The following is a 22,452-nucleotide window of genomic DNA, read 5'->3' on the forward strand; positions in this document are numbered from 1 at the left end:
CTGATGATCTGAGGTAGAACAGATTCATCCCAAAACCATTCTCCCCCCTCCCCCCACCCTGGCCCACTGTCTGTGAAAAAACTGTCTTCTATGAAAATGGTCCCTGGTGCAAAACAGGTTGGGGACCACTGGATTACAGTATACTAAGTCTTCATTTATTTATATTCAACAAATCACAACTTCAAAAGTGGCACTATGACAACTTTGGAGATACAGCAGTTCTCACCCACTCAATTAAAGAGGAAAGAACTGAGGCTCTGAAAGCTTCAGTAATTTGCCCAAAGTCACACAGCACAGGAGGTGGGATTCAAACGCTCTGTCTTCTCTCACTTCTCCTTTCTTGAAAAGGATGTATCTAACAAGTTCTCAGGGGACTAAGTAACCAGCAAGAGAGTTCAGAGGAGGATACAGAAGAAACAAAGGTAGATTTTACCATCAAGAGCTTGCAATCAAGTTAACTGTTAATTTAAATAATAATTGCCTACCAATATATAATTAACAACTAAATAAAAGTTACAAATTACCTTTGTGATCACTACTCCAGAGAATGCTCAAAACTCAAGAAAAGGAGAACACTCTTCCCCTTAACCCTCTATTCCATCGCTACTATGCTTAAGTCTTCAAGGTCAGAGAGAATTTCCTCATCTCCTTAATGTTTCCATTTCTCCGCAACGCGTGATTCTGTTCAAGATTCACCCTCCAGGGTGCCACCATTTTTCTAGAAATTCTCATTAAATGTGACCCTATTTTCTCAGGTGCCTTAGTCTATTGGGCTGCTTAAACAAAATAACACAGACTGGGTAGGTTACAAACAACAGAAATTTACTTCTCACGGTTCTAGAGGCTAAGAAGTCCAAGATCAAGGCACTGGTAGATTCAGAGTCTTCTGAGGACTCACTCTCTGGTTGGTAGATGGTGCCTTCTCACTGTGTCTTACTATGGTGGAAGAGGGCAAGCAGCTCTCTGAGCCCTCTTTTATAAGGGCACTACTCCTCATCATGAGGGCTCCACCCTCATGATTTAATCACTACCCAAAGGCCCACCTCCTCCTAATGCTATCACACTGGGGGTTAGGATTTCAAATATGAATTGTGGGGAACACAAGCATTCAAAACAAAGGACTGTCTTAAACATTACCTTCTCTTTCCTTGGTGACCCTTTTTTCTTTACCTGTATCTGACTCCTATTCTAGAATCACTTTAGACTACACTTGCCAAAATATCATGGGATAGCAGAAAGAACATCCTTAGACAAAAAACTTAAGGCAGTACTGAGAAATATTAATAGATAAACCACTTAGCCTCGTTGTGACTTCAGTTTATCCATAAAACAGGAGTGATAATTGAAACTATTCATTTTAAACAGTTGTGCAAAGATCAAGTAAGAATTTGTAACAGTACTTAATAAACTGAAAAAGTTTTCAAACTTGGGCTCAGTTGAAGACCAAAGTATCTTTAACCCTTAGCCAAAGTTCTCTGTATAGTGCTCTGGAGTGTGTGTGTTTCGCTGGGGCCAAAGCTATATCACTCATCTGCATGAAAGGGAAAGAGAAGAAAGAAGTCTTCTATTCTTAATCTTGGTCTCTCACCTACTAATTTCCTGTCCTTTCCTGGCTGCAGTTTACTCTTATACAATCCTAAGAATTCTCTCTGCCTGGTCAAGGTCTAGGGGTAAAACTGATCATAAATAGTCAAACAAAGGAAAGCTGGCCGGGCGCGGTGGCTCAAGCCTGTAATCCCAGCACTTTGGGAGGCCGAGACGGGCAGATCACGAGGTCAGGAGATCGAGACCATCCTGACTAACACGGTAAAACCCCATCTCTACTAAAAATACAAAAAAAAAAACTAGCCAGGCGAGGTGGCGGCGCCTGTAGTCCCAGCTACTCGGGAGGCTGAGGCAGGAGAACGGCGTGAACCCGGGAGGCGGAGCTTGCAGTGAGATGAGGTCTGGCCACTGCACTCCAGCCTGGGTGACAGAGCGAGACTCCGTCTCAAAAAAAAAACAAAAACAACAACAACAAAAAAAAAAGCAAAGCTTTTCAATTAAATCATCTTTCTTTGTATTCAATATTACAACCATTAGTTTCATAATTTGAAAACGTTTTCTAAAATTTCCACCCAAGAGGGCACATGTCATCAGGACCTCCTGTGTCACGGAGAGAAAATTTTTAAATCCTAAAAACAAAGCCAGGCGTGGGGGCTCACACCTGTAATCCCAGCAGTTTGGGAGGCCGAGGCGGGTGGATCACAAGGTCAGGAGTTCAAGACCAGCATGGCCAATGTGGTAAAATGCTGTCTGGACTAAAAATACAAAAATTAGCCGGGTGTGGTGGCGCACGCCTGTACTCCCAGCTACTCAGGAGGCTGAGGCAGGAGCACTGCTTGAACCCGGGAGGCAAAGGAGGAAGTGAGCCAACACCACGCCATTGCACTCCAGCCTGGGCAACACAGTGAGACTCCATCACAAAAAAAAAAAAAATTATACCCAAGAATATTTACTAGTCATATTCTAAATTTTAACATTGTAAACTCAGGAAAATATGTCCGAGTGCCGTGGCTCACGCCTGTAATCCCAGCACTTTAGGAGGCTAAGACGGGCAGATCACAAGGTCAGGAAATCAAGACCAGCCTGGCCAACATGGTGAAACCACGTCTCTACTAAAAACACACACAAAAAAATTAGCAGGGCATAGTGGCGCACGCCGGTAGTCCCAGCAATTCGGGAGGCTGAGGCAGGAGAATCGCTTGAACCCGGGAGGCGGAGGTTGAAGAGAGCCGAGATCGCACTACTGCACTCCAGCCTGGGTGACAGGGCGAGACTCCATCTCAAAAAACAAACAAACAAACAAACAAACAAATACTCAGGAAAATGTTTTTCTTTCTTTTTTAGAGCAGGAGTCTCCCTCTGTCGCCCAGGCTGGAGTGCAGCAGCACATTCTCAGCTCACTGCAACCTCCACCTCCTGGGTCCAAGTGATTCTCCCAAGTATCTGGGATTACAGGTGCCTATCATCACACCCAGCTAGTTTTTGTATGTTTAGTAGAGACAGAGTTTTGCCATGTTGGGCAGGCTGGTCTTGAATTCCTTACCTCAGATGATCTACCTGCCTCGACCTCTCAAAGTGCTGGGATTACAGGCGTGAGCCACTGTGCCCAGCTAGGAAAATGTTTTTCATAAATCAGAAACAGAAAAATTTAACAGAAAATATAAAAATTCCAGGCCAGGCCTGTAATCCAAGCACTTTGGGAGGCCAAGCTGGGTGGATCACCTGAAGTCAGGAGTTCGAGACCAGCCTGGGCAACATGGCGGAAACCTATCTCTACAAAAAATACAAAAATTAGCTGGGCATGGTGGTGCACATCTGTAATCCCAGTTACTTGGGAGGCTGAGGCAGAAGAATTGCTTGAACCCAGTAAGCAGAGGTTGCAGCAAGCCAAGATCGCGCCACTGCACTCCAGCCTGGGTGACAGAGCAAGACTCTGTCTCTTTAAAAAAAAAAAAAAAATCCATACTATGTTGATCCCACATAATAGTGGATACAAGTTACTTATAAATGATTTTTTTGTTTTTTGTTTTTTTTTCGAGACAGGTCTCTATTGCCCAGGCTGTAGTGCAGTGGCGTAATCATGGCTCATTGCATCCTTGACCTCCTAAGCTCAAGCCATCTTCCCACCTCAGCCCCCCAAGTAGCTAGGACTACAGGCGTGTGCCACCACAATGGCCCCACTTATAAATGTTAAGAAAGCAGTAGGTTTTTGTTTTGAGATAGGGTCTCTGTTGCCTAGGCTGGAGTGCAGTGGTGTGATCACAGCTCCCTGCAGCCTCAACCTCCCCAGCTCAAGTAATCCTCCCACCTCAGGCTCCAGAATAGCTGAGACCACAGGTGCGTGCCATCACACTCACCCAATTTTTTTACTTTTTTGTAGAGACGGGGTCTCGATGTGTTGCTCAGATAGTCTTGACCTCCTGGGCTCAAGTGATCTCCCCACCTCAGCCTCCCAAATTGCTGGGATTATAGGCACAAACCACCATGCCTGGCCAGAAAGCAGTTTTTAACAGCTGTATTACAAAATACTAGTGTGTTCTAAACTTGAGAGGTATATTACAAGCAATGGTACTAGTTTGTTAATGATGCATGTTATCTAAATAAATTACAACAGAATCAAGACTTTTCCTTAATATTTCATTCACATGCTTGTCTATATGATTTCTCTGAGCAGAAAGAAGCAGAGTGCTAAGGGCAGTGGCTCACACCTGTAAAACCAATACTCTGAGGGGCTGAGGCAGAATGGCTTGAGCCTAGGAGTTTGAGACCAGCCTGCCAAGGTGGTGAGACCGTCTCTATGAAAAACTTTAAAAATTAGCCAGGCATGCTGGTATGTGCCTTCTTATGTAGCAGTCCCAGCTACTCGGAAGGCTGAGAAGGATCACTTGAGCCTAGGAGTTCAAGGCTACCATGAGCTATGATCACACCACTGCACTCCAGCCTGTGTGACAGAGACCCCATTTCTAACTAAAATAAAAATGAAAGAAGCAGAGTATGGCTACTGCTCTCCAAACTGTGTAACTCACAGCCTCTTTCTTCCATATCATAGCTGAGATGACATGTGCACAAAGACATGCATAAACATCATTAGTCATATTGGCAAAAATGCTTAGAACTACCGTGATAAAGCAATTATTGGGCCAGGCATGGTGGCTCACGCCTGTAATCCCAACACTTTGGGAGGCCAAGGCAGGCGAATCACCTGAGGCCAGGAGTTCAAGACCAGCCTGGCCAACATGGTGAAACACTCTCTCTACTAAAAATACAAAAATTAGCTGGGCATAGTGGCAAGTGCCTGTAGTCCCAGCTACTTGGGAGGCTGAGACAGGAGAATCACTTAAACCCAGGAGGTGGAGGTTGCAGTGAGCCAAGACTATGCTCTGTGCCATTGCACTCCAGCATGGGCAACAAGAGCGAAACCTTGTCAAAAAAAAAAGAAAGAAAGAGATAGAGAGACAGAAAGAAAGAAAGAGAGAAAGAGAGAGAGAGAGAGAGAGAGAGAGAAAGAAGGAAGGAAGGAAGGAAGGAAGGAAGGAAGGAAGGAAGAAAAGCAACTGTTAACAAATAAAATGAATAAACAGATTTTAAAAGTCTGTTCAAGCAAGTCAGTTTCTTCTACATTACCTTTCCTAAGAGTAACAAAGCAGCAAAATATGTATTGTATAAAAAGCAAACTTGTTTTTGCCAGGGCATGGTAGCTGTAATCCCAGGACTTTGGGAGGCTGAGGTGGGCAGATCACTTGAGGTCAGGAGTTCAACACCAGCCTGGCCAACAGAGTGAAGCCCCGTCTCTACTAAAAATACAAAAATTGCCGGGCGTGGTGGCTCAAGCCTGTAATCCCAGCACTTTGGGAGGCTGAGACGGGCAGATCACGAGGTCAGGAGATCGAGACCATCCTGGCTAATACAGTGAAACCCCGTCTCTACTAAAAAATACAAAAAACTAGCCGGGCAACGAGGCGGGCGCCTGTAGTCCCAGCTACTCGGGAGGCTGAGACAGGAGAATGGCGTGAACCCGGAAGGCGGAGCTTGCAGTGAGCTGAGAGCCGGCCACTGCACTCCAGCCTGGGCGGCAGAGCAAGACTCCGTCTCAAAAATAAAATAAAATAAAATAAAATAAAATAAATAAAAATACAAAAATTAGCTGGGCATGATGGCAGGTGCCTATAATCCCAACTACTCGGGAAGCTGAGGCACAAGAATCTCTTGAACCTGGGAAGTGGAGGTTGCAGTGAGCTGAGATTGTGCTGCTGCACTCCAGCCTGGGTGACAGAGTGAGATTCCATCTCAAAGAAAAGAAAAAAAAGAGTAAACTTGTTTATAAAAACTATATTGTAGTCGGGCACAGTGGCTCACACCTGTAATCCCAGCACTTTGGGAGGCCAAGGCAGGCGGATCACAAGGTCAGGAGATCGAGACCATCCTGGCTAACACGGTGAAACCCTGTCTCTACTAAAAATACAAAAAAATTACCCGGGCATGGTTGCGGGTGCCTGTAGTCCCAGCTACTCAGGAAGCTAAGGCAAGAGAATGGCATGAACCTGGAAGGCGGAGCTTGCAGTGAGCCAAGATCGTGCCACTGCACTCCAGCCTGGGCCATGGAGGGAGACTCCATCTCAAAACAAACAAGCAAGCAAACAAAGAAAAAAACACTATGTTGCAAGATAAAACATGATAGCAGCCAGAACATCGACCTCTAAGTCTGGTGCATATACCAGGAAGATGCTTACTGAATCCCTAATTCAATTTGAAATACCTTTATTAACTATTAAATTTTGAAAGCTCTGCACTTGTAATACTTGTCAATGAGTGCAGTCAAGCATAAACCAGCTTCATTCTGCCATTCTGTATTTTTACAAAGCTGAGACACATCTGTGCTTTGGCCTAAATTAAAAAAAAAAAAAAAAGGAAATGAAAATTCAATATGAAAATAAGCAATAAGAAGGTAACTTTCTCCAAAACAAGTCTTAAATGTTATCAAATACATATATGTCCGACTATACACCTAAAAATTGGTTTAGTTTAGAAAAATATACTTTCCCAGAGTTAATTTTTAAAAAATAAAATATACATTTATAATTTAAAATTTAAATACCAAAAGTTAAAAAAAAAATGGAAAAAAGGAGGTACTTTCCTCTCCTCAGAGACAGCTTCTATTAAAAACCTTCATGGCAGCTGGGCGCAGTGGTTCATGCTTGTAATCCCAGCACTTTGGGAGGCCGAGGTGGGCAGATCACATGGTCAAGAGATCAAGACCATCCTGGTCAACATGGTGAAACCCTGTCTCTACTAAAAATACAAAAATTAACTGGGCGTGGTGGCACGTGCGTGTAATCCCAGCTACTTGGGAGGCTGAGGCAGGAGAATCACTTGAACCCGAGAGGCGGAGGTCACATTGAGCTGAGATCGGGCCACTGTACTCCAGCCTGGCGAAAGAGCGAGACTCCGTCTCAAAAAAAAAAAAAAAAAAACCTTCATGTCTGACCGGCACGATGGTTCATGCCTGTAACCCAGCACTTGGGGAGGCCGAGCCAGGTGGACTGCATGAGCTCAGGAGTTCGAGAACAGCCTGGGCAACATGGCAAACCCCAACTCTACAAAAAATACAAAAATTAGCCAAGCGTGGTCCCAGCTACTAGGGAGGCTGAGGTGGGAGGGCAGCTTGAACCTGGGAGGTAGAGGTTGCAACGAGCCGAGATCGCCCCACTGTACTTCAACCTGAGTGATAGTGAGACTCCCATCTCACAAAAAGAAAAAAAGAAAAGAAAAGAAAAAAAGACAAATCTTTATGTCTCAGGAAGATTTTAGAATTCAAAAAATACCAAAAACAAACAAATAAATAAAAATGTTTAAAAACTTCATGTAACGTTTTCTAAGCATATGCAAGTATATATATATGCTGTATATACTTGTTGAATTATGATTAAAATCATTTAAGAAGTCTCGGCCAGGAGCAGTGGCTCACACCTGTAATCCCAGCACTTTGGGAGGCCAAGACGGGTGGATCACCTAAGGTCAGGAGTTCAAGACCAGCCTGGCCAACATGGTGAAACTCTGTCTCTACTAAATATACAAAAATTAGCCAGGCATGGTGGCGCACAGCTGTAATCCCAGCTACTCAGGAGGCTGAGGCAGGAGAATTGCTTGGACCCGGAAGGCAGAGGTTGCAGTGAGCTGAGATCACTCCACTGCACTCCAGCCTGGGCAACAAAGTGAGACTGTGTCTCAAAAAAAAAAAAAATTATGAAGTCTTTAATATACCTTCTATTTGTAATTAGACTGGCTGCTGTAATTATTCAGTTTTTAGGTTAATTATTTAAAGCCATGGTTCACCATAATATTATTTATAATTGTGAAAAACTGGAAACTACATTCATGCCCAGTATTAAAGGAAAACTTCAAATAAATCTGTTTATTTAAAATATCTTTGGATGCAGTGGTTCACGCCTGTAATCCCAGCACTTTGGGAAGTCAAGGCAGAAGGATCATTTGAGCCTAGGAATTCCATACCAACCTGAGCCTGTCTCCATAAAAAACAAACAAACAAAAATTAGTGTGATAGTATACGCCTGTGGTCCTACCTACTCAGGAAGCTGAGGCGGGAGAATCGCATAAGCCCAGAAGGTTGAGGCTGCAGTGAGCCATGGTCGCGCCACTCAGTTCAAATAGTAAAACACAAATCAAAGGAGAAAATGTAGGAAGAACTCTGATGATTTGATCAACACAAAGTAATAGGTTTTGTGTGTGGGGAATGAGCAGGTAATACACAAGTAAGAAGAAAATGCTCCAAATTTACTTGAAGCCTGGTGGGCTCTCAGCACTCAATACAACAATGCAAGACCTAGGAGTCTTTGCAGAATGTTTTTTGTTTCTTTATTTTTTTGAGACGGAGTCTTGCTCTGTCGCAAGGCTGGAGTGCAGTGGTGCAATGGCTTACTGCAACCTCCGCCTTCTGAGTTCAAGTGATTCTCCTGCCTCAGCCTCCCGAGTAGCTGGGATTACAGGCGTGCATGACCACGCCCAGCTAATTTTTGTATTTTTAGTAGAGAAGGGGTTTCACCATGTTGGCCAGGATGATCTCAATCTCTTGACCTTGTGACCACCCGCCTCGGCCTCCCAGAGTGCTGGGATTACAGGCATGAGCCACCGCACCATGCCACAAAATGTTTTTTAAGGTCATCTCCTGTTTGTGCAACTTCAGGCAAAAAGACCAACAAAACAATGGACTTCATTAAGGACAGGACTGGAAAAGGAACAGAAAACACTACCGTGTCCTGAACAAAAACACGGCCTCTCTTAATGTACTAAACACAATTCTAAACTCTATAGTTCAGAAGCAGTAAAGTACAGTGATTAAAAAGACTTGGGTTTCAAATTCAAGTTTCCGCCACTTACTGTGTCTCATTGTCTTCATTTGTATGATACCTACATATCTGAGTTGCTTTGCAGTTATATGAAAACATGTAATAGTAATTTTTAGCATAACACTTGACATATAAAGCAGTGTTCCAAAAAAATGGTAGCTATCATTACTACTATAAAGAATCAATCTTCCGGCCGGGCGCGGTGGCTCAAGCCTGTAATCCCAGCACTTTGGGAGGCCGAGACGGGCGGATCACGAGGTCAGGAGATCGAGACCATCCTGGCTAACACGGTGAAACCCCGTCTCCACTAAAAAAAAAACTACAAAAAACTAGCCGGGCGAGGTGGCGGCGCCTGTAGCCCCAGCTACCCGGGAGGCTGAGGCAGGAGAATGGCGTGAACCTGGGAGGCGGAGCTTGCAGTGAGCTGAGATCCGGCCACAGCACTCCAGCCTGGGTGACAGAGCGAGACTCCGTCTCAAAAAAAAAAATAAAAAATAAAAAAATAAATCTTCCAAAGAAAAGCCACTAAAACAGGCCGGGCGCGGTGGCTCAAGCCTGTAATCCCAGCACTTTGGGAGGCCGAGACGGGCGGATCATGAGGTCAGGAGATCGAGACCCTCCTGGCTAACACGGTGAAACCCCGTCTCTACTAAAAATACAAAAACTAGCCGGGCGAGGTGGCGGGCGCCTGTAGTCCCAGCTACTCGGGAGGCTGAGGCAGGAGAATGGCGTAAACCCGGGAGGCGGAGCTTGCAGTGAGCTGAGATCCGGCCACTGCACTCCAGCCTGGGCGACAGAGCGAGACTCCGCCTCAAAAAAAAAAAAAAAAAAAAAAAAAAAAAAAAGAAAAGCCACTAAAACATTGAGAGATTCTCAAAGTTTGATATGCATTAAAATCACCTGATAGATTTATTGAAAATACAGATTCTAAGGACCCATTTCTCCCAGAAATTAATTCCGCAGGTCTAAAGTAGAATATAAGTGTACTCTGACCCAAACACCAAAGAGAATAAGGCACTGCCCTATAAAAAGAGGCTGAAAATTAGGGTTTTTTCATGGGGAAAACAAACAAACAAAAAAAAAAAAAAACGGCCTACGATAGACAGTATGTTCAAGAGGAATACAGACATTTCACTAAGTTCATTTATTCAACCAACATTCACTGAGTACCTACTATGCAGTGAAAAGGACAGACAAGGTCTCATATTCACAGAACATTTTTTTTAAATTCCATATATTGATAAATGCTGTGAAGAAAATAAAATTCAAGAGAGAGATTGGTCAGTCTCCTAGAAGAGGCAACATCTGACCTAACACCTGAATAACACAATGGTATCAACCACAGCAAGATCTGGGAGAAGAGTACTGAAGCCCCAGGGTGCAGCAAATGCAAAGGCCCTACAGCCAATAACCAGGGTGGCAACTTCCAGGGACAAAAATGCAAGTGGGATTGATATACAGGAAGAAACTTACGTGGCCAGGCTCCAGGGTACTGAACTAAGTAGAAGTAAACAAGGTAAGGTAAGAGAGGAAGGCGGTGCCGAAACTTGTATTACCTGGCAAGCTTTGGTAGAATTTGGATTTTATTCTGAATATGGATGGAAAAATTTCAACAAGGGGGTGTCAAGGTAATTTACATTTTAAAGGATCTCTTAGGCTATGGAAGGAAATGTCCTTTTCATCTCAACTTCAAAGGATAAGTACATGCCATGAACTATCCTAAATCTGCTAATAACTTATTTTGAGTTTGAGCCTCATAAACTTACCTGAAACCTGGTAAGGGAAATGCACAATAAAAAGCCAAAGTGGAAGCAGGGAAACCAGGAGTTCCTACAATAGATCAGGTAAGAGACGAAGATAACCTGGCAAAGCTGATGGCAGTAGGGATGGGAAGAAGTGGACAAATCTAGAATACATATTGAACACTATAAGCCAAATCAAAGAAAAAGAAACTAGGTTGTATAATGAGTAGTAAACATCTAGGACTACTCATCCAAGAGCTGCAAAATGAAAATAGAGATTTAAAGATTTCAGGTAAGTTTATGAGGCTCAAACTCAAAATAAGTTATTAGCAGATTTAGGATAGTTCATAGCATGTACTTATCCTTTGAAGTTGAGATGAAGAGGACATTTCCTTCCATAGCAGGCTCTTTTGGTGCCAACTGGTAACTCAATGTATATTAAGTGTGATGTGGGCCAGGCGAAGTGGCTCACGCCTGTAATCCCAGCACTGTGGGAGGCCGAGGTGGGCAGATCATTTGAGGTCAGGAGTTTGACACCAGCCTGGCCAACATGGTAAAACCCCGTCTCTACTAAAAATACAAAAATTAGTCAGGCGTGATGGTGTGCACCTGTAGTCCCAGCTACTCAGGAGGCTGAGGTTGGAGAATTGCCTGAACCAGGGAGGCAGAGGTTGCAGTGAGCTGAGATCCACCACTGCACTCCAGCCTGTACAATAGAGCAAGACTCCATCTCCCAAAAAAAAAAAAAATTGTAATGTGTAAAGTTAAAATCTTCCAGGACCTTACTGCCTGGATCCTGAACATCTGATCAGCATTTGGAACAGGGTATAACTACGGAATAGAACTAAATCTTTACCCAAATCAAATCACTGAGTTAGCAAAAACTACTTAAACTTTCATATTATCCTCAGGCTGTGCTTTCTTTCCCAAGAGCCAAACAAGTGAGGCCTTACTTTGCCACACAATGCATATTAATTTCTTAAATCATACATCATCATAGAGATTTGTCAGGAAACCTTTTAAAACCATGCTTTTAATAATTATGGTTTGCCAAACATAGAAGCCCTCCATTATCCACAAGGGATACATTCAAAGAAACCCCAGTGGGCTGGACCTGGTGGCTCAGCATGCCTGTAATCCCGGCATTTTGGGAGGCTGAGGCCGGAAGATCACTTGAGATCAGGAGTTTGAGACCACCCTGGACAACACAGTGACATCTCGTCTCTATTAAATTTTAAAATTAAAAAAGTATAAAACAACCCCCCTGTGGATGCCTAAAGCCCACACAGTGAACCCTATATATGGACTGTTTTTTTCCTATACACATCTATGATAAAATTTATAAATTAGGCACAGTAAGAGATTGACAATAGTTAATAATAAAATAGAACAGTTATAACAATATACTATAATACAAGTTATGTGAATGTGGTCTCTGAAAATATTCTATTTTCGAACTGCGGTTGACCACAGAAACTGAAACTCGGGAAACCCCTGAAAGTGAAACCACGGATAAGCGGGCACTACTGTACAGTGAATACTCCCTAAAATTTAAGGTCCGAAGTCCATGTCTGAAAAATTTAAATTATTACTCAAAAAAGAAGTATTAGAATGTGAAAAAGCAGGTTATGTACTGAAAAGCATATGTGGTATGATACCACATTTGTATAAAATATACAAATGCAAAAAAGTAGTTTAGAAGGGTATAAACTAACATTTTGGTGATCTTTGGGTGGCAGGATTATTGATTTTTTTTTCCCATCTGCTTTTATCAACATTTTCTCTATTACACAAAGTATTTCGTATAACCAAAAATATTAGTTAGAGGCTAGCATAAAAGGTAAAAAGCTGAAAAAGAACTTCAAGAAATTTTTCCTTCTTCTAAATCAGAAGGATTACAACTGCGGTAGTAAGAAAAAAAGATCTCAATGGCAAACACTGGAGAAAAGACTGGTTAAGAGGTTCATGTTATATCACAAGGACATACCCTTCAAGGAAATAATCTAAACTCGTAACTCTTACTGGTTTGATAAGGAGCAATTAACTATCACGTACTGTTGTTCTTTCTTGCTGTTAACCACAGAAACACCTCAATTAATGAGTTCTCGGGGGCGGGGGGTGAAGCGGTGTTCTTTTTAAAAACCATGTTGGAAAAAACAGGAAAAAAAGTTAGGACAAAAAGGTTTGGTTTTCTGGTCGCAGTGCTGTAGAGGGCCGCGGAGAGCGGCAAGTTCGGAGCAGGCTACACTAAAGGAATCTGCGCGGCCAGCCACCCTAAGTGGAAGGGAATTCAAAGCCTCCTGCAACCTCCACAGCGCCGGGCGGCGAGAATGCCTCCTAAGCGTCGCAAGACTCCAACACCTGGAAGGTCTTACGCTTTCCAAGTTATAATGTGTACAGCTGCTAACTGTTTCTGACAGTAACACAAAACCTGGAAGGACTCCTCTGCAAATGTAGCTATTACGCGTGTGAAGCTCAACCAACTCTCTCGATGCAAAAGTAAGACATTCTATTAAGGCCACAGCCTCGGTTTTGCCAACTGGGGTAACTGAAAACATCCTACCGACTCTCTAACAGCTAACAAACCATCTCGGCTAAAATCCTAGCACATATAAACAGCCACTTTGGTGAAGTCTGCCTTTAAACAGCAACACGAGACTTCGGGTACAGCCGGTAACCAGTTTATCACACACTATTAGTTCCAATAAAGGGTGCTACTACCTCTTCACTGTCAGCCTTGGTTCTACCTATTGAACAAACAGAAAAAGGGGATCCTTTAAATTCGCGACACAATAGGAGCTAAAAAGCTCTCGCTTTCAGGGTGGCAGCTTTCTCGTCTCACTTATCACAACAAAGGATGCATCCTAGTGACTTCACCGTACCCAGAAAGGGCTGAGGTAGAAGGCAAGCAAGATAGTGTGGATTTCGGGATTTGTGAGTTTTTCCTTCCAGCTACGACTCTCTTTACTCCATTATACGTCTCCACCCGTGTCGACAATCTGATCCTAAAAATAAAACCATCCGTGGCTACCTTGCCCTTTCCTGCCAAGCACCGACTCTGACATCCTGCAGAGAAAGCCCAATTGCAGACTCTGCGGGGGGCGCGGGCTCGGCAGCAGCGGAGCTTCTCCCGGTGCAGAATCGCCAGCCCGGCCGGGGAACCGCTGAGCCCGAGAAACAGCCCTGTTCTGCCGCAGCCGCCACAGTCCCCGAGAGCCTGAGGAGCCCCCAGGAAAAACTGGGGCGAGGGGAGGGTGAGCCAGCAAACGCTGGTGGGAGAGGGGGAGACACTCACCCGCCCAGACAACAACCGATGGGGCGGGGAGGATGGGGGCAGGGACCGAGGCTCGGCAGAAAGACCGCCTGGAGCTCCCAGAAGGCTGCGGCTGCTCCGGACGCTGCTGCCGCTGCCGTTCCTGGCTGCCGGCTTCCTCCCCCTCCTCTGTTTTGATTCGAGTGACCACGTCACTCTTAGCCACAAGACCCGGATCTGCCGGCTCCCGCCGGCGGCAGTGCAACAGATTGCAGCGCCTGGAGACGCCAGCGGCCCCGCCTGCCGAGCATGCGCACGACCAGCGCCTGCCTTGTGCGTCCCGGGAAGCCAGGCGGGAGCCTGCAGCTTCAGACGCCTACGACACGCTGTGCGTGGGGGCGCGGAGCGCGGGGGATGTAGTTCCGGTTGGGAGGGGTGTGGCTGAGGACTGTGAAGCAGTCGGGGCGAGGCCGGTAGTCTGTTGAACTCTTCCGCGTAGCCTGTTTCGTCGGCGGCGGACAGTGTTCTCTAATGTGTCTCCCTTTGCCCGAGCTAAAGGTTTTCCTCGACGGAGTCTTTAGAATACCGTGGTAGAAGCAGACGTGGTTACAAATTGATGTTTGTTGAGGCAGTCTACCCCTGTAGAGTGTTTTTGGTTACTCAGGCCCGGATGGAAATTGGAGATGGGGATTACAAAAATCACATCAAATGTGGCAGTTATTGGTTCCCTTTACCCTAACATTTTTGCGCCGGAAACGACCAAAATTAAGTTCAACAGGAATATTAATAAAGGAAATATGTAGTCGGGCTTGGTGGCTCATGCCTGTAATCCCAGCACTTCGGGAGGCCGCGGTGGGCGGATCACTTGAGGTCAGGAGTCCGAGACCAGCCTGGCTAACATGGTGAAACCCCATCTCTACTAAAAACACAAAAATTAGCCAGGCGTGGTGGTGCCCGCTTGTAGTCCCAGCTACTCAGGGTGCTGAGGTGGAAGAATCACTTGAACCCAGGAGGCGGAGGTTGCAGTGAGCCGAGATCGCGCCACTGCACTCCTCCAGCCTGAGTGACAGTGAGACTGTCTCAAACTACATAATTAAAGATATGTGACCAAAGATGACTTGCTCGTCAGGAGATAGTGGGGAAGTAGGAGGGAATGCTGTGGCTAGGCAGCCAGCCGGCCCAAGTCTTCGTCGGTTTGGTTGTGGAGCTGGAATAAGGGTGCTGTTTTTACCCAATTTTCTTTTTAGAGCAAGCTGGTGCTTCCTACTCTCCCATTCTAGCCTCTGAGTCTCCCCGGTAAATTTTGGGGACCCTGGAAATTAACCAATTTGGCAAAATGCAGAACTATATTGTTTTCTTAGGTCCTTCAGTTGGCAAACTTTAATTAAAATGGGACAAGTGACGAAGTAAAAGTGAGTCCCAAACAAAGATTTCACAAAAGTGCCTCTTTGCCAGTCTTGACGGAGAGGTGAAAGCTGCAAGCTTTCTTAACTCAGATTTGATGACCTTTTCACCTACCCAGACTTCCACCTCAGCTATTTGGTTAATTACCCCTCAACAAGCTGAATCACCGTCCCCAAATTAGTATAATTTACAAGAGCTTTTTAATTAAAGTGGATATTGAACACAGGTAAAGGTTTCTAGAAAATTAGAGGTTTCTGGTAAAACTTGGAAGTGTTTCCCAGTTAACTAACTACAAAGTAGGTATAAAGAATAAAGATTTGGGTCCTTAATCTGCAATCTTGAACTCTGCTTACTCAAATTCAGAGTTTGAGATGGAATCTGGTGCCCTAATGAGCTGACACTGTACCAAAGGGTCTTTAATTTGTGGAACTCCAAACAAAATCTGTTATGCTGGAGTGCACCCATGTGCACGTATGTGTTTGAGAACACAGCTGTGTTTAAGACAACAGTATGGTACAAACTAGAATTGTACTGGTTGTTGCAACATTCTCAGTACTTGCTTTTTTTTTTTTTTTTTTTGAGATAGCATCTTGCTCTGTTGCCGAGGCTGGAATGCAGTGGTGTGATCACAGCTCACAACAGTCTCGAACTCCTGGGCTCAGAGTGATCCTCCCATCTTAGCCTCCCGAGTAGCTAAGACTACAGACACATTCCACCACACTGAGCTATTTTTTTTTTTAATTTGTTATAGAGATAGGGTCTTGCTATATTGTTTAGGCTGGTCTTGAACTCCTGGTCTCAAGGTGATCCTCCTGTCTCAGCCTCCCAAAGTGTTGGGATTACAGGCATGGGTCACTGTGCACACCCAGTACTAGCTTTATAAAGTAAATTACAGGAAAACCAAGATGTTAGGATTAGCCTGGTGGGGTGCTGTATGCCTGTAGTCCCAACTACTCAGGAGGCAGAGACAAGAGAACTGCTTGAACCCTAGAGTTAGAGGCTTTAATTAGCCACTGCACTCCACCCTGGGCAACATAGCAATACCTTGTCTCAGAAAAAAAAAAAAAAAGATTTTGGGATCCTTGGTAGTCAGCCTCTAAGATGACCCCTAATGATTGTCACCTCTGGTGGTCTGCATCAGCCCTTTGAATCAGGACTGCTGTGTTTTACCAATAGAGTACAGCTGAATGTGTGTGACTTCTGAGGCTAGGTCACAAAGGTACTGATTGCAGTTTTCCCTCTCATTCTCTTTGATTGCTTGCTCTGGGGGAAGGCAGTCTCCACACCACTGCTCGATTAGCTCTATTAACAGGCCTATGTGGAGAGGAGAAAAAGCCTCCACTAACAGCCAGCACCAACTTGCCAGCCATGTGAGTGAACTAACCTGATTGATCCTGCAGCCCTAATCAAGCATTCAGATGACGGCATCCCTGCCCAACATTTGATTGCAAGTTCATGAGAGCTAGAAGAGGCTGGCTCTTACCCACAGACACTGATATGGGATATCATGTGCTTTTTTTAAAAGTTCTGATCTTTAAGTGCAGTTTTTCCTTTTTTTTTTTTTCTGAGTCTCTGTTGCCCAGGCTGGAGTGCAGCGGTGCAATCTCGGCTCACTGCAACCTCCACCTCCTGGGTTCAAGCGATTTCCTGCCTCAGCCTCCCTAGTAGCTGGGATTACAGGTGCATGCCACCACACCTGGCTAATTTTTGTATTTTTAGTAGAGACGGGGTTTCACCATGTTGGCCAGGCTGGTCTCAAATTCTTGATCTCAGGCGATCCACCCACCTTGGCCTCCCAGAGTTCTGGGATTACAGGCGTGAGCCACTGCGCCCGGCCCCTAAGTGCAGTTTTTCTAAACTAAACAATGGAAGAACTAAAAAGTGTGTAATTCTATATGTAAAGAACAACATAGAATTCCTACCATACAACCAAGAGCATAGTAAACATTGGATAAATATTTGTTGAATGGACACAGAATTAAAAAAGAAACACCAATTGGAAAATTTGGAATAAATACTGATAGATAAAGGAGAAATACCATAATATATAAAGGGTTCATACAAATCAATGGGGAAAATTAATGCCTGCCACACATGTATAGGTTTATAGTATGAACGGATTTATATACTTTATAGTATGAACAGATGGTTCACACACACAAAGGAAATACAAATGTTTGAAAATCTTCAGTCTCACTAGTAATCAAAAATTGCAAATTAAAATGATTTTCTTTTTTGGCTACTACATTAAGGAAATATATTTATTTACTTATTTTAGAGATAGGATTTTGCTCTGTCACCCAGGCTGGAGTGCAGTGACGTTTCACAGATGTGACCATAGCACATTGCTGCCTTGAACTCCTGGGCTTAAGCAATCCTCCTACCTCAGCCTCCTGAGTAGCTGGGACTACAGGAATGCACCACCCAGCTTTTTTTCTCTTTTAATAGACAGGATTCTCACTATGTTCACAGGCCAGGCTATTCTCCAACTCCTGGCCTCAAGAGAAATGCAAACTACTGCACCCAGCCTGGGTAACATGGCAAAACCTTTTCTCTACAAAAATAAATAAATAAATAGATAAATAAATAAATAATGATTAACCAGATGTGGTGGCGAAACCTTGTCTCTTAAAAAAAAAAAAAAATTGGCCGGGCGCGGTGGCTCAAGCCTGTAATCCCAGCACTTTGGGAGGCCGAGACGGGCAGATCACGAGGTCAGGAGATCGAGACCATCCTGGCTAACATGGTGAAACCCCGTCTCTACTAAAAAATACAAAAAACTAGCCGGGCGAGGTGGCAGGCGCCTGTAGTCCCAGCTACTCGGGAGGCTGAGGCAGGAGAATGGCATAAACCCGGGAGGCAGAGCTTGCAATGAGCTGAGATCCGGCCACTGCACTCCAGCCCAGGCGACAGAGCGAGACTCTGTCTCCAAAAAAAAAAAAAAAATTAACCAGACGTGGTGGTGGTGCCTGTAGTCCCAGCTACTCAGGAGGCTGACGTGGGAGGGAATGGCTTAAGCCCAGGCAGTAGAGGTTGCAGTGAGTCAAGATCACGCCACTGTATTCCAGCCTGGGCAATAGAGCCAGACCTTATCTTGAAAAAAATTTTCTTTTTTTCGTATTTGAAAATAGAGATAGGGTCTCACTATGTTGCCTAGACTGGTCTCGAACTCCTGAGCTCAAGTGATCCTCCCGCCTTGGCCTCTCAAAGTACTGGGATTATAGGCATGAACCATGACACCCAGCCTATTTTATTCTTTTTGATGATATTATAAATGGAATTGCTTGCTTTCTGTTTTTGAGACAGTCTTGCTCTGTCACCCAGGCTGGAGTGCTATGACATAATCTCAGCTCACTGCAACCTCTACCTCCCAGGTTCAATCAATTCTCATGCCCCAGCCTCCTGAGTACCTGAAACTACAGGTGCGTGCCACCACCCTGGCTAATTTTTGTATTTTTAGTGGAGACAGGGTTTCACTATGGGCTTGAACTCCTGGGTCTTAAATACCAGGGTCTTAAACTCCTGGCCTCAAGTGATCTGCCCACGTCGACCTCCCAAAGTGCTGGGATTACAGGCATTGAGCCACATTGCCTGGTCGCTTTCTTAATTTCCTTTTTAGAGTGTTCATTGTTAGTATGTAGAAATGCAGGTGATTTTTGAGTATTGCTTTTGTAGCCTGCAACTTAGCTGAATTTATTAGTTCTAAATTTTTTTTTTTTTTTTGGTGGATCTTTAGAGTTTTTTTTTTTTTTTTTTTGAGACGGAGTCTCGCTCTGTCACCCAGGCTGGGGTGCTGTGGTCGGATCTCAGCTCACTGCAAGCTCCGCCTCCCGGGTTCACGCCATTCTCCTGCCTCAGCCTCCCGGGTAGCTGGGACTACAGGCGCTGCCACCTCACCCGGCTAGTTTTTTTGTAGTTTTTTTTTTTTTTTTTAGTAGAGACAGGGTTTCACCATGTTAGCCAGGATGGTCTCGATCTCCTGACCTCGTGATCCGCCCGTCTCGGCCTCCCAAAGTGCTGGGATTACAGGCTTGAGCCACCACGCCCGGCCTAGAGTTTTCTACATATAAGATCATGTGATCTGCAGAGATAAGTACTTCTTCCCTTCCAATTTGAAAGCTTTTTTCTTCTTCTTCTTTTTCTCTTTATTTCCTTCTTTCTCTCTCTCTGTCCCTCTCCCTCCCTTCCTGCATCTTCCTCACTCCCTCCCTGCCCCCTTCTTTCTTTCTTTTTCTTTTCTTTTCTTCTTTCCTTCTTTCCTGCCTAATTTATCCGGCTAGGAATTCCATGGATATGTTGAACAGAAATAGTAATTACTCCGTGTTGATTAGTAGTAGGATCACACCAATCAATGGCCACTGCACTCCAACCTGGGCAACACAGCAACACCCTGTCTCTTAAAAAAAAAAAATCATTAAATTATTTGAAATTACAAATACCCTACAGCATATGGAGAAATGTTATGGACATAATTGTTAAGGGGGGAAATGGTACAACTTGCACACTATGATTACATCTGGGTAAAAAATATTTTGCAGGCTGGGCGCAGTGGCTCACGCCTGTAATCCCAGCACTTTGGGAGGCCAAAGTAAGTGGATCACCTGAGGTCGGGAGTTCGAGACCAGCCTTACCAACATGGAGAAACCCTGTCTCTACTAAAAATACAAAATTAGCCAGGCGTGGTGGCACATTCCTGTAATCCCAGCTACTCAGTAGGCTGAGGCAGGAGAATCACTTGAACTGGGAGGCAGAGGTTGTGGTGAGTCGAGATTGTGCCACTGCACTCCAGCCTGGGCAACAGACTGAGACTCTGTCTCAAAAAAATATACATATACACACACACACACACATATATATATTATATATACATATATATCATCTATAATATCTATTGTGTATATATAATATATAGTGTATATAATATATAGTATACATATAACATATATAGTATATACATTATATATACTATATGTATATTGCAGATGGATAAATGCTAAAGAAGGCAAGTGAAAAATAGGCAATGAGATACATCTTCATTTTATAATGTTTGGATTTTTTTGTTTTGGTTTGGTTTTTTTTTTTTTTTTTTTTTTTTGAGACAGAGTCTCACTCTATCACCAGGCTGGAGTGCAGTGGTACCATCTCGGCTCACCGCAACCTCCACCTTCCAGGTTCAAGCGATTCTTCTGCCTCAGCCTCCCGAGTAGCTGGGACTACAGGCGTGCGCCACCATGCCCAGTTAATTTTTTGTATCTTTAATAGAGACAGGGTTTCACCATGTTGTCCAGGATGGTCTGATCTCCTGACCTTGTAATCCACCCGCCTCAGTCTCCCAAAATGCTAGGATTACAGCTGTGAGCCACCGTGCCCGGCCGGATTTTTTTTTTTAACTTTTAGTTTGGGAGTCCATGTGAAGGTTTGTTACATAGGTAAACACATGTTACAGGGGTTTATTGTACATATTATTTAATCACCCAGGTTTTTTGTTTGTTTGTTTTGTTTGTTTGTTTTTTCATATGAAATCTCACTCTGTCACTCAGGCTGGAGTGCAGTGGAGCAATCTCAGCTCAGTGCAACCTACGCCTCCCAGGTTCAAGAGATTCTCCTACTTTGGCCCCTCAGCCACCTGAGTAGCTGGGATTACAGGTGGGCGCCACCACGCCCGGCTAATTTTATTTGTATTTTTAGTAGAGACAGGGTTTCCCCAGGCTGGTCTCAAACTCCTGACCTCAGGTGATCCACCTGCCTCAGCCTCCCAAAGTGCTGGGATTATAAGCGTGAGCCACAGCACCCAGCTTATCACCCAGCTATTAAGTCCAGTACCCAATAGTTATCTTTTCTGCTCCTCTCCCTCCTCCCACCCTCCCCTTGGAATTTTAAAAATATTTCAGTTGCTGAACTATAGTTGGGACTTAGCATATTAAGAATTACTGTGTTTTTAATAGTAATATTCTAAGGTATTGGTTATCATTCTTAAAATTAATCCCCTCTGTTCCAAAGAGTATATGAGACTGATGTTTTATCTCAGACCTAAAGGATTTTTCTTGTTGTTGTTTAGAGATGGGGTCTTGTTATGTTGTTCGGGCTGGACTCAAACTCCTGACCTCAGGTTATCCACCCACCTTGGCCTCCCAAAATGCTGGGATTACAGGCATGAGCCACTGCACCTGGCCACAAGACTTGATATATTCATTGTTTGCTGTATAATAATAGACATTATTGTTTACCAACTTTTTAGAAAGTAATAAAATTGGCCGGGCGCGGTGGCTCAAGCCTGTAATCCCAGCACTTTGGGAGGCCGAGACGGGCGGATCACGAGGTCAGGAGATCGAGACCATCCTGGCTAACACGGTGAAACCCCGTCTCTACTAAAAAAAAATACAAAAAAACTAGCCGGGTGACGTGGCGGGCGCCTGTAGTCCCAGCTACTTGGGAGGCTGAGGCAGGAGAATGGCGTAAACCCAGGAGGCGGGGCTTGCAGTGAGCTGAGATCCGGCCATTGCACTCCAGCCTGGGCAGCAGAGCGAGACTCCGTCTCAAAAAAAAAAAAAAAAGAAAGTAATAAAATTAAGCTAAACCAGTAATAGAATAATTCTTCAAGCTTTTTTATAATAGAAATTGAAGGGCCAGGCGCGGTGGCTCACGCCTGTAATCCCTGCACTTTGGGAGGCCGAGGTGGGTGGATCACTTGAGGTCAGGAGTTCGAGACCAGCCTGACCAACATGGTGAACCCTCGTCTCTTCTAAAAATACAACACTTAGAAGGGCATGGTGGCATGTCCCTGTAGTCCCAGCTATTCGAGAAGCTGCGACAGAAGAATTACTTGAATCTGGGAGGCAGAGGTTTCAGTGAGCTGAGACAGCACCACTACACTCCAGCTGGGGCAACAGAGCGAGACTCCGTCTCAAAAAAACGAAAGTGGGCCGGGCGCGGTGGCTCAAGCCTGTAATCCCAGCACTTTGGGAGGCCGAGACGGGCGGATCACGAGGTCAGGAGATCGAGACCATCCTGGCTAACACGGTGAAACCCCGTCTCTACTAAAAAATACAAAAAACTAGCCGGGCGAGGTGGCGGGCGCCTGTAGTCCCAGCTACTCGGGAGGCTGAGGCAGGAGAATGAGGTAAACCCGGGAGGCGGAGCTTGC

General features: G+C 44.6%; 1 protein-coding gene across 3 annotated transcripts in view; it reads right to left on the minus strand.

Annotated features, from left to right (window-relative positions):
* The window catches only part of SMIM14 (small integral membrane protein 14), an 87,304-nt gene extending 73,006 nt beyond the window's left edge, over positions 1 to 14,298 (minus strand). The window contains exon 1 of one of the 3 annotated variants that reach the window (XM_033214020.1): positions 13,947 to 14,298. The gene's annotated coding sequence lies outside the window, so the exon portion shown is untranslated. Of the gene's footprint in view, positions 1 to 833; positions 961 to 13,946 lie in introns of those variants that run through there. The other 2 variants (XM_033214022.1, XM_033214021.1) reach the window with 2 other exon arrangements.
* Between the last annotated feature and the right edge of the window lie 8,154 nt (positions 14,299 to 22,452).

This window comes from Trachypithecus francoisi, unplaced genomic scaffold (genome assembly GCF_009764315.1).
Source record: "Trachypithecus francoisi isolate TF-2019V2 unplaced genomic scaffold, Tfra_2.0 Lachesis_group1, whole genome shotgun sequence".
Lineage (NCBI taxonomy): Eukaryota > Metazoa > Chordata > Mammalia > Primates > Cercopithecidae > Trachypithecus > Trachypithecus francoisi.